General features: G+C 43.5%; 1 protein-coding gene across 1 annotated transcript in view; it reads right to left on the minus strand.

Moving 5' to 3' along the window:
* Positions 1-7,464, minus strand: part of MYPN (myopalladin) — a 53,975-nt gene extending 46,511 nt beyond the window's left edge. Inside the window, exon 1 of the mRNA XM_058810574.1 lies at positions 7,387-7,464. The gene's annotated coding sequence lies outside the window, so the exon portion shown is untranslated. The remainder of the gene's footprint in view (positions 1-7,386) is intronic.
* Between the last annotated feature and the right edge of the window lie 2,252 nt (positions 7,465-9,716).

The following is a 9,716-nucleotide window of genomic DNA, read 5'->3' on the forward strand; positions in this document are numbered from 1 at the left end:
ATTATTTCTAATAAGCTATTTAAAGTAAGTAGAGAACTATGCCATTATTTATTGAAAGTAAGTAGAGAACTGTGTCATTATTTGAGGCAAACATAATTTGTACTACAGGGCTTTCAGAATCATGTTCTTAGGCCGTCCTGATTCTGAAAAAATGTACCACATGAGATGAGAGCATCAGGAAGCCAAACTTAACCTGCATGCCTGGTAAGCAAAGCTAAAGCATCCCCTTTGATACTTGAACAAGTGTAACTGTGTGGGGTTCTCCCTTTATTTACATGAGCCATGGTGAGTGCAGAGGGATTCAGACACCCTGACAACACCCTCCTCTTCTGGTGCCCTAAATAGGGAGACAAATGAGTACTCTGTACCCCACTGAGAGAGCTGATTGCTCCCAGGTACTGAAACAAGTGCAGGACTGGTCCCTGGATCTGTGTCTCAGGCTGTGCAGTGCTCATGATCTCCCTGGATCTGTCTCTCAGATTATGCAGTGCTCATGATCTCCCTGGATCTGTCTCTCAGATTATGCAGTGCTCATTATCCCCCTGGTTCTGCCTCTCAGTGCTCATGATCTCCCTGGATCTGTCTCTCAGAGTATGCAGTGCTCATTATCCCCCTGGTTCTGTCTCTCAGTGCTCATGATCTCCCTGGATCTGTCTCTCAGTGCTCATTATTTCCCTCCTGCTTTGTTTATGGTGTGGTAAGCCTTGCTGCAGTGGTTTCAGGTGTTCCTGCCCCAAGCTGTGTGGTTTGTCACCCTGCAGAAGGTTCTGTTCCTGTCCTGACATCAAGAGAACATCCATGCCTCAGCATTGGCCATCTCCATTCACAGCTTTGAGTAGCAGCTGAAGTGATCAGGGAAGGGAAAGTTAAAAAGGAATTGCTGCTGAGAAAGGCTTTGGGCTTTCTACTGGGACAGTTGTCCCTGGAAAAGGGATGCTTAAGAACAAATGAAGTGGTAATGTCTCATACTGCTGCAGTATTTCTTCCAGGAATGTGAGTGCCAGCCCTTATTCCTTATTTACAAAAAGGAAGGTTTCAATTTAAACTGTTTCTATTCTTCTTCAATGAATGGACACCCAGCTATCATAATCTGATGTGCATTTTGAGACCTTAATCCCTCTGCTTGAGGCAAGTTTCTTAATACTGAAATCCTCTTCCTTATGTAAACATTGGGCATTTTATATTTATTGATTTTGCTTTATTTTCGTAGTAATAAACAAAGAAAATCACTAAGACTACAGAGGCACCCGATCAAAATATTGCTAAATTTGTAGCTGGAAATAAAATGCCATATAAATTGCAGGCTTTTAGCACACCATGGAGTCCCTGCACTGAGCCAGCTCTGTGATACCCACTGAACACTTGGCATTCCATTATCTGGAGCAGTGTTTCAGCGGAGCTGTGGCACACAGAGAACACTGATTTGGGAATCCCACACGAGATAACATCGTGAGCTGTTTCATGACTGCACAGAGTTTATTATTTAACCTCTTAAGAGTACAAAGAGTTCTCCATGAGGCTTAAAGCTCCTGCTCAGTGGAAAGTGCTTTTGCTTGCTCAGCTTTCACTTGCTGGGCAGCTGTGCCCCCTCGGTGCAGCTGAACGTGTTTCAGGGGCTCTCTTTGCTTGTTTATGTGCTGATCACAGACTCTGTGCTCTAAAGGTCACTGCCAAAGCTACAGTTTCAGCTCCCTGGAGCTGAAATACATTCTGCCATGGGGAGTTTACAGCCTGCAGGACAGGCCTGTCCCATGAATGAACTGCAGCCTAGAACCTCTCCACGTGGGGCTCTGGCTGAATTGGAGCATGCAGCTCTTTGCAGCTTCACAGGACACAATGAGAGGCTGTGTTTTACATGGCTGGAGAAGTGTGTGTTTTACAAGGTGGCAAAATTTAGCTTGCTGCATTTCTTGGCCACTCTTTCTGCAGCATTTCAGAATGGCACATCTTCATCTCAGTGCCTGTAAAGGTCATCAGAGCTGGAAAAAGATGATGCAGATCTTTAGAGACACTGGATGCTCTAAGGAGGGAAGGAATAGTATGATCAAAACCTGAAGTCAAATGAAGAACTCCTTTAATGGTTTTGTCTAAAGAGTATATGAAAATTGTCTGACTGAGAGTGTTCAGGGTTTCATTTGCTGTGTTGCACAGACATAAGTGTTATTTCACAGTGCTATGTCTGTTTGAACAGAGCTTGTTAATCACAGTGTGGCTTTTCTGCAGGAAACCATAGTAAAGCACCTGTGTGTTCAGCACGGTTATGAGAGACTTCATCCTGGGTATGTTTGACACTTTGTTCTTGCATGTCTTCTCTTCATCTTTTGATGAATCAAAAGCATTGAAACATGAAAGAAATAATTTCTGCCAATTTGCTTAAGGAGTATTACTACAACAGAAGGAGCTACTCTCCAAGATGTGTTCAGGCAAAATAATTTTATAATTCTAGCTTGAAAAACCCCAGTGAGGAAGCCACTGTCTGATAGCAAAGGGAGGAAAACAAACAGTTCCCCAGCAATGGAGCTGCAACAATTTCCTTCCTCCTGCCCATTGGAGCAGAAGAGGGAACAGGGAGCAGAGTTCTCCTTCTAGAGCTGGGAATCAAGATATTCATGGGAATTAATCTGATGCCAAATTCTTATTACTTAGAGGGCCATCACTTTTCTTTAGAGCTCACCCAGGCTCAGAATTTTATATCTAACTCTTCTCTATTTTCAGCTTGTGTAGAAGATAACTTTTTATTCAATTTAAAGTAATGAAGTCTCTGGGTTCTAGTCAAATGTAGCACTTTGAGGCAGTGCTTGTCTACTGAAGTTTCAAAATATTTGGAATTATTTTGTATTTTTAATTTAATGGAAAATGTTAAGTTTCAGCGAGTGTTGGTTACAAGTAATGTCTCTGAACTGGTTTTATTTAGGGGAAATGGGGTGACTGCCACCAGCAGCCTGCAGTTCTCCACTCTTGACCGGCTCATGAGCACCAAACCACAGCACAAGGGCATCTTTGGCTTTCCTGGCACACCAACTGCAGTGACCTTGGGCTCCTGCTGTCCTGAAAGGCACCAGAGGATGCCACACACAAAACTGATTCCAGGAATTTCTTCACTCTGCTAATTCAGTTTCCATTAGGCAACTAATTGAACAAGCTTTGAGTTTCCTGGAGCCTCTGCTGATGGCAATGTTCTCTTATTAGCCAAGGGATCTTTAGGATTAAACATTCACAAAGGTAGAATAAGTTTCCAAAGTTTGTTTTGGCAGTGGCTTGACCTGAAAATCCTGACATGGAAGGGAGGAAATGTGTACCACAGGGGTCTTGCATAGTGTGACACCAAACACTTTCATTTCTTCTTGTCTGAGTTTTCTTAGACTCATTCCTGAGTCACCACTGAAAGAATCTGAGTTTTTCCTACAGAAATAGCACTAGTGAAATCTCAGCAAGCTTAAGGGAATCCCAGATAAATCTGATATGTCTCCATTCTATTCGGTGAGAACAGCTTCTAATGCTTGATGCCCTAAAGATAATTTTTCAAACTCTCCTTCTCTCTATCAGAATAAAGAGGTTATTAACTAGCATATTTGATGCAAAAAGCATTGGAACATCTTCTTGGTGTTTCAGAAGTTAAAAGGAGAAATTTTGGTTGTTCCTGTCTTTTCAAGCTCCCATTCCTTCTGTTGGGAGTGCCTTTGTGTGAAACCCCAGCAGCAGAGCAGCAAGCACACAAACTCCTGATTCTGATTCTGATTGATTCTGATTCTGATTCTGATTCTGATTCTGATTCTGATTCTGATTCTGATTCTGATTCTGATTCTGATTCTGATCCTGCTCTGCCCAGAGGCCTTTGTGCCCTTTGCACAGCAGCACTCTGCATGCCCAGCACCTCAGTGTGCCAAGAGGAAAGTTTAGCAAATATTCTAGGTTCTGTCTGCTTCATGGTTAATTTAATTGCACATAAATTGCATTTACCCATAGAGAGCTTAACGTTTCTGGGGGTGTTGCAGCTGTATGGCTGCAGCTGTGGAAAACAAGGTAAGAGCTGACACAAGTGCTGTGCCTGCAGACCTTGGAGGATCACAGGCACATTCTCTGGGCCTGCAGGAATTCTCACTTAGCAGTTGCCATTGTCACCCTTTCTGTGCTGCCTGCTGACAAGCTGTGGCTGCTGCAAGAGGGGCTGAGGCTCCAGACACAGGGAAGGCTGGGCTGGGGTGGAGGACTGAGGTTGTGTGTTTGGGGGCGTGGGTGTGAGGTATTTTTAAATGGTGTTTAGAAAGCTGTGTGCAAGAGGGTGCTTTACTTTTCTATTCTAGACACTTCAGTGGCTTTGATTTCCATTCCCTGCACTGAGCCAGATAACCAGAGTCCCAGTTTCAATAATGGAATTAAATATGGAAAATGGGAATCTCCAGGCTCAGGAGTGTAACAACTTCTCATGGAAACAAAATCCCTCAGAAATGGGATGGGATCGATCCTCTCTCCAAGGTATTCTGCAGCAGACACTGCAGGAGCCCTGTGTGCACTTGGAGTCATGCCCTGGCCCATGACCTCACCGTACAGTATTGGACACCCTGAGCAGGAGGAAATACTCAACTCTGCTTCAAAGGAAAAGCTCATTAAGAGCTCTCTAACTTTGTCAACATCTCCTTTGTACTCTCATATAATGACAAGACCTTTGATTTTTCACTCTGATCACAAAAGATCTTCGTTATTTCATAATTAATATTGTCCCTTAGTAGTCGTCAAAATGAGAACTGAGACCCTTTATCCCATGTCTCAGGTTCCCGTTTCCTCCTCAGTGATTCTCCTTGAACTGCAAGGCAAACAATATCCTGAAGAAACCACATCTCATTGAAACAAGTACATTTTCAACTGATTTTTAAATTAAAAGTTCAGCAGGAAGACAGGTGATGTCTCTGAGGCCTGCTTGGAATGGTTGTCCATCCTCCTTTCCCAATGCCCTGTGCAGCCAGGCCTCGGATATGAGAACAAATTCTGAGGGAACTTCAAGTGCTCTCAATGCAGGACAAGTTTTTATTGATTCAAGTAATGTGTCCTCTTTCCTTCAAGGATTGCCCATATGAGAAAAAGTTTATATGCAAGGCCAAAAAAGAGTTGCAGCAGAGATCCACAATTTGATGCTGAATGTACACATGGAAGTCCTCAATGAAAATACAACCAGCAGGTAACAATATTCATTTTATCCTGGTTCAAACACACACACACACACCACTCTGCTAGACTCAAATGCATTTTCATGGATTGTGAGCCAAATGATCGGAACTGAGCCGTGTCTGTGGCTCCTGCTGGCAGTGTGTGGGAGCAGAGCAGAAATCCACACCTGCACGTGGCTGAGGATTTCAGCTTGGGACTGAACTCCAGCTTAGCTCCAGTGTTCAAAGGCTCAGCCTGGGCTGACACATCCCAGCCCTGCCCTGGCACTGCCATGGGAGTTTGCGCAGCCCAAAAGCTGAGCAGAAATCTCTGTCGTCCCCTGTGTGTGAGTGGCACCAGTGCCAGGGACTCACACACGGGTGCTGCTGGCTGCAGCCCTGCCGGTGTGTGCACCCTGAAACAGCAGGGCTGTGAAAGCACGTGGCATTTGCACATCTCAAATCCATGGGCTGGTTGGTTTTGAAATGAGAGTCAGTTTTTCTACAAATGCAGGTTCCCAGTGGAAAAGGGAACTTCAGTGTTAAATTAGACACAAAAGAAGTCTGAATTGTGTTTTTCTGCTCAGGTTTTTCACTTGTGCCTTTCTTGTCTCACAGTCTCACTATATTTCTTTCTGTCCACTGTCCTTTTTTACGTTTTTTCAACAGTCTTCCCTAAGAACATTGTAACATAAAAGCCTTCATATTTTAGTCATATTTTCAAACTGCAATGTTTAAATGAGGTTTATATTCTACAGGAATAATTTGCCCATTCTTGTTTATGAAAACAAGCACAAATCCAGTTAAGCTTTAAACTGAAAAGTAAACTTAATTTTTTTCTTTCCTCCCTCACCTTGTGGTTTAGGTTACAATTGAGGTTGCATTGCCCAATTACCTTTATGGTACTGTGTGTATTTTTGACAAATTATCTTAATGTTGTGTTTATGTGCAAATATGCCTTGACTACTAATAGTTTTCAGCTGTGGATAGAAAAACATTCCTTCAGTACCACAGCAAGACCTGCTGTAAAATCTCTAAAGAATGCACAGGAATAAAAACCAGCACAGATCACACAGTTCCCCTTTGTGCTTGGTACTCTGCCATGTACAAGACCTATCTCCTGAATTGACCATAAATATTCTTTGATATGTAAATATTATTCTGCTCAGCTACAGGAACTACCACACTATTGCTGTTTAATTTTGTTAGCTGTTTCTGAAAGTAAAAAAAAAAAAAATTAAAGACAGACAAAACCAAAGAAATATCCTGACCTTAGGAACCTTCAGGAGGTGTAGGGGAGGGAGAAGAGCAGAGCTGAAGTTTATGAAATTGTTCCATTAACACTTGCTGATTTTGTTTTCACTCTTAAACTCTAGAGCATGTTCACAAATGTAAACCTCAAACTGAAACAAAGCTGCTGATAAAGTAATCAGTGTCTTTAGCATGATTTCTACAATGTTTTGTTAACTTATGCTCAGGAGCTACTCTGTTCTCTTGTCAATTGTTGATGTATTATTTGGTAACTTAACATGGGCTTCTGATTACTGCTTAATGTTGCAATATATTGGGCCAAACATTTGCTACTGACAGTCAAATACTTTTCTGAGAGAGAGAAAGAGAGCAAAGGAGATAGTGAGCTCAAGGGTGAGAGCTATGCCCTTCTAGCAGGACTGTTTCTGCAGCTGTTGTGTACATTAATCCAGAGAGCAGATCTCCCTGCACTAAATATAGCCACGGGGGTCATTTTACATGACAGAATAAATAATTAAATAAATAGAAAGCATTTAACTATGGGGGTCGCATTAAATTAGGCTGGATTTTGCTTAAGAAGAACTACCAAATGGTGGCATCTTGGTTTAAGGCTGAGTACAAGAATGTGTATATTTCACTCCTCCGCTGTTCCATGAAGGGAAGATGAGCAGGAAGAGGAAAGAGTCCCGGCAAGGAACTTTTCAGGTCATTAGAGTCTCGTTGACTCTTCAGAGGAGTCAGACTGGCTCCGAGGGATTTGAGAACCCCACCACTGCTATTCAGGTCCTTTATAATGCTGCAGAACACAGTTTCCCTTTCCCTGCAATGCACATACCTCAGTATAATCTACGTTAGTTTAAAACGTGCTTGTTCCCTGTATATGCCTCACCAGCTATAATTAGCATTCAAATATACATGCTTATCAAACCCTGCTGCTACACTCTGCAAAATCAAAATGCAGACCAATCTGAAATTGGGAAGGAGGGATTACCTTTTTTAATTGCTCCAGGTGTTGCTGCCCAGCGTGGCAGTGAGTGGCGCCGAGAGTTATCCAGAAGTGCGAGGCTAAAGTTAAGGCAGCGAGGGGATTCTCGAGTCCTCAGGAACAGAAAGAGTTAGGAGTCCATCCAGTGAGGGGAGTTAACCTTGGTTATTGTGAGGATGGCCGTGAGGAGCTGGACAACCTGTCACCACCGGAGCAGCAGCATTTGTCAGTGTGCAGGTCCCAAGTTATTTTGAGCAGCGTGAACCATGTGCCCGCGGAGCATTCCACCTCATTGGACAGGGAATCCACTGCTCCCACAGCACCTTGGGCACCCACTGCCCTCTCCCCACTCACACCACAGCCCCTATGGATGCATCTGTGGGTTTTGCTGATTCATCCAAGAGCCTCTGGAGTGGCATTGGATCGCTCTTGGCAGCTGCTGTGCACTTCAGCCTTTTCAGAGTGCTCGTTATCGCTCTTTCCTTACGTTTCCATCAGAACTCAAAGGTTTCAGTCACAGGGAAACCCATCAGCTGGTAACAACATAAACGTTTTGCAACTCCAAAGGCAAACCTAGCAAACGTGTTATTTAAATAGTAAAATACTCCTGACTTGTATGGAGTGTTCAGTTTAATAGACACAGTGAACAGCGCAGAAATCCTTCAGGGTGACCCTTAACTACAGATCTTCAAAGGGCTAGAACTTCTACATCTGTTACCGAAGGCACAGAAATGAGCTGTTGGGGGGAAAGCAATTCAAAGAGGCAATTGAAACGAAGCTCTAAATAAAACTGAGGAAGAAACATAGGTGGGATAACTTCAACACACTTGAACCAGTACACAGAGAAACCCTGTTACTATATAGAATTTCATTGCTTAAAACCTCGACTTGGCCAAAACCTACAACACCACTTGGTAAACACAGAGATGAGATTTTAATTTCTACTCTTCCTATGCACAAGCAACAAAAAGTGGCCTGTAATTTTAAACAGTTCATCATGCTGCTCAGTTGTTGATATCTTGTTAAAAATGCTTTTCACAATTCTGATTTTAAAAGATTACTAAAATATTATGCATTCATGATGGGGATTTGATATGTAAGCCTTTTCATAGCAAATGATGTAAGAGCTGGCTTCTTGACCTTCTCCCAGACCTCTCAAAACATTATCAAGTGAGCACCTGTGCTACAAAAGGAGTTCATCTGTGGAATGCAGTTCTTCAGAATGCTATTTTATGAGTTGTAACAGTATGGAAAGTCAGAGGGAAAGGCAATTATTTCGTGTAAAACTATTATTTCCCTCTCTTTTTGTAAGACATTGTCGTGGTTTAACCCCAGCTGGTAACAAAGGCCCACACAGGGCCTCACCCCAACCCCTGGCAGGAGGGGAGAGGATTGGAAAAGTTAAAGTGAGGGAACTTATGGACTCAGATAAAGCCAGTTTAATAAATGAAACAAAAGTTGTGAACACAAGCAAATAAAAGCAAGACTTTCACATAGAATCACAGAGTAAACTGAGTTGGAAGGGACTGATAAAGATCATCAAGTCCAGTTCCTGATCCTGCTCATGACCATCCCCAAGAGTCATGTGCCTGATAGCATTGTCCAAACCCTCCTTGAGGGTCTGTCAGGCTTGGGGCTCTGCCCATTTCCCTGGGGATCCTGTTCCAGGGCCTAGCCACCCTCTGGGTCATGAACCTTTTTCTAAAATCCAGGCACAGCTTCAGGCTGTGCACCCAGATCATCACAGAGGAAAGATGCTTGCCCTGTCCCAGGTGCAGAATCCAGCACTTTCCCTGTTGAACTTCATATGGGTGATGCTTGCCCAGTCCTCTAACCTGTTGAGGTCTCTCTCAAGGTCTCCCTGCCTTCAGCAGAGTCAGCAGCCTCTCCCAGCTCTGGATCATCTGTAACCTTGCTCAGTGTCCCTCCCAGTCCTGTGTCCAAGGCATTCATGAAGATGTTGAAGAGCACAGGGCTGAGGATGGAGCCCTGTGGAACCCCACTAGTGACAGGTCACCAGTCTGATGTCACCCTTCACTGTCACCCTTTGCACCAGACCCGTGAGCCAGTTGTTCACCCATCCCGTAATGTGTTTGTGGGATGGACCTTTTGTCCAGAAGAATCCTGGAAGAGACAGTGCCAAAACTTCAGATTTATTGAAATCCAGGAAGATTACATCAACAGGCTTCCCTTGATCACTTGGTGGGCTGCCTTGTCCTAAAAGGAAATCAGATTTGATGAGCAGGACTTGTCTCTCATGAAGCTGTGCTGGCTGTGACCAATGACTGCATTCTTTCAGGTGTTTTCAATGCCTCCCAGAATATCTTCTCCGTGAC

This window comes from Ammospiza caudacuta, chromosome 9, assembly GCF_027887145.1.
Source record: "Ammospiza caudacuta isolate bAmmCau1 chromosome 9, bAmmCau1.pri, whole genome shotgun sequence".
Taxonomy (NCBI): domain Eukaryota; kingdom Metazoa; phylum Chordata; class Aves; order Passeriformes; family Passerellidae; genus Ammospiza; species Ammospiza caudacuta.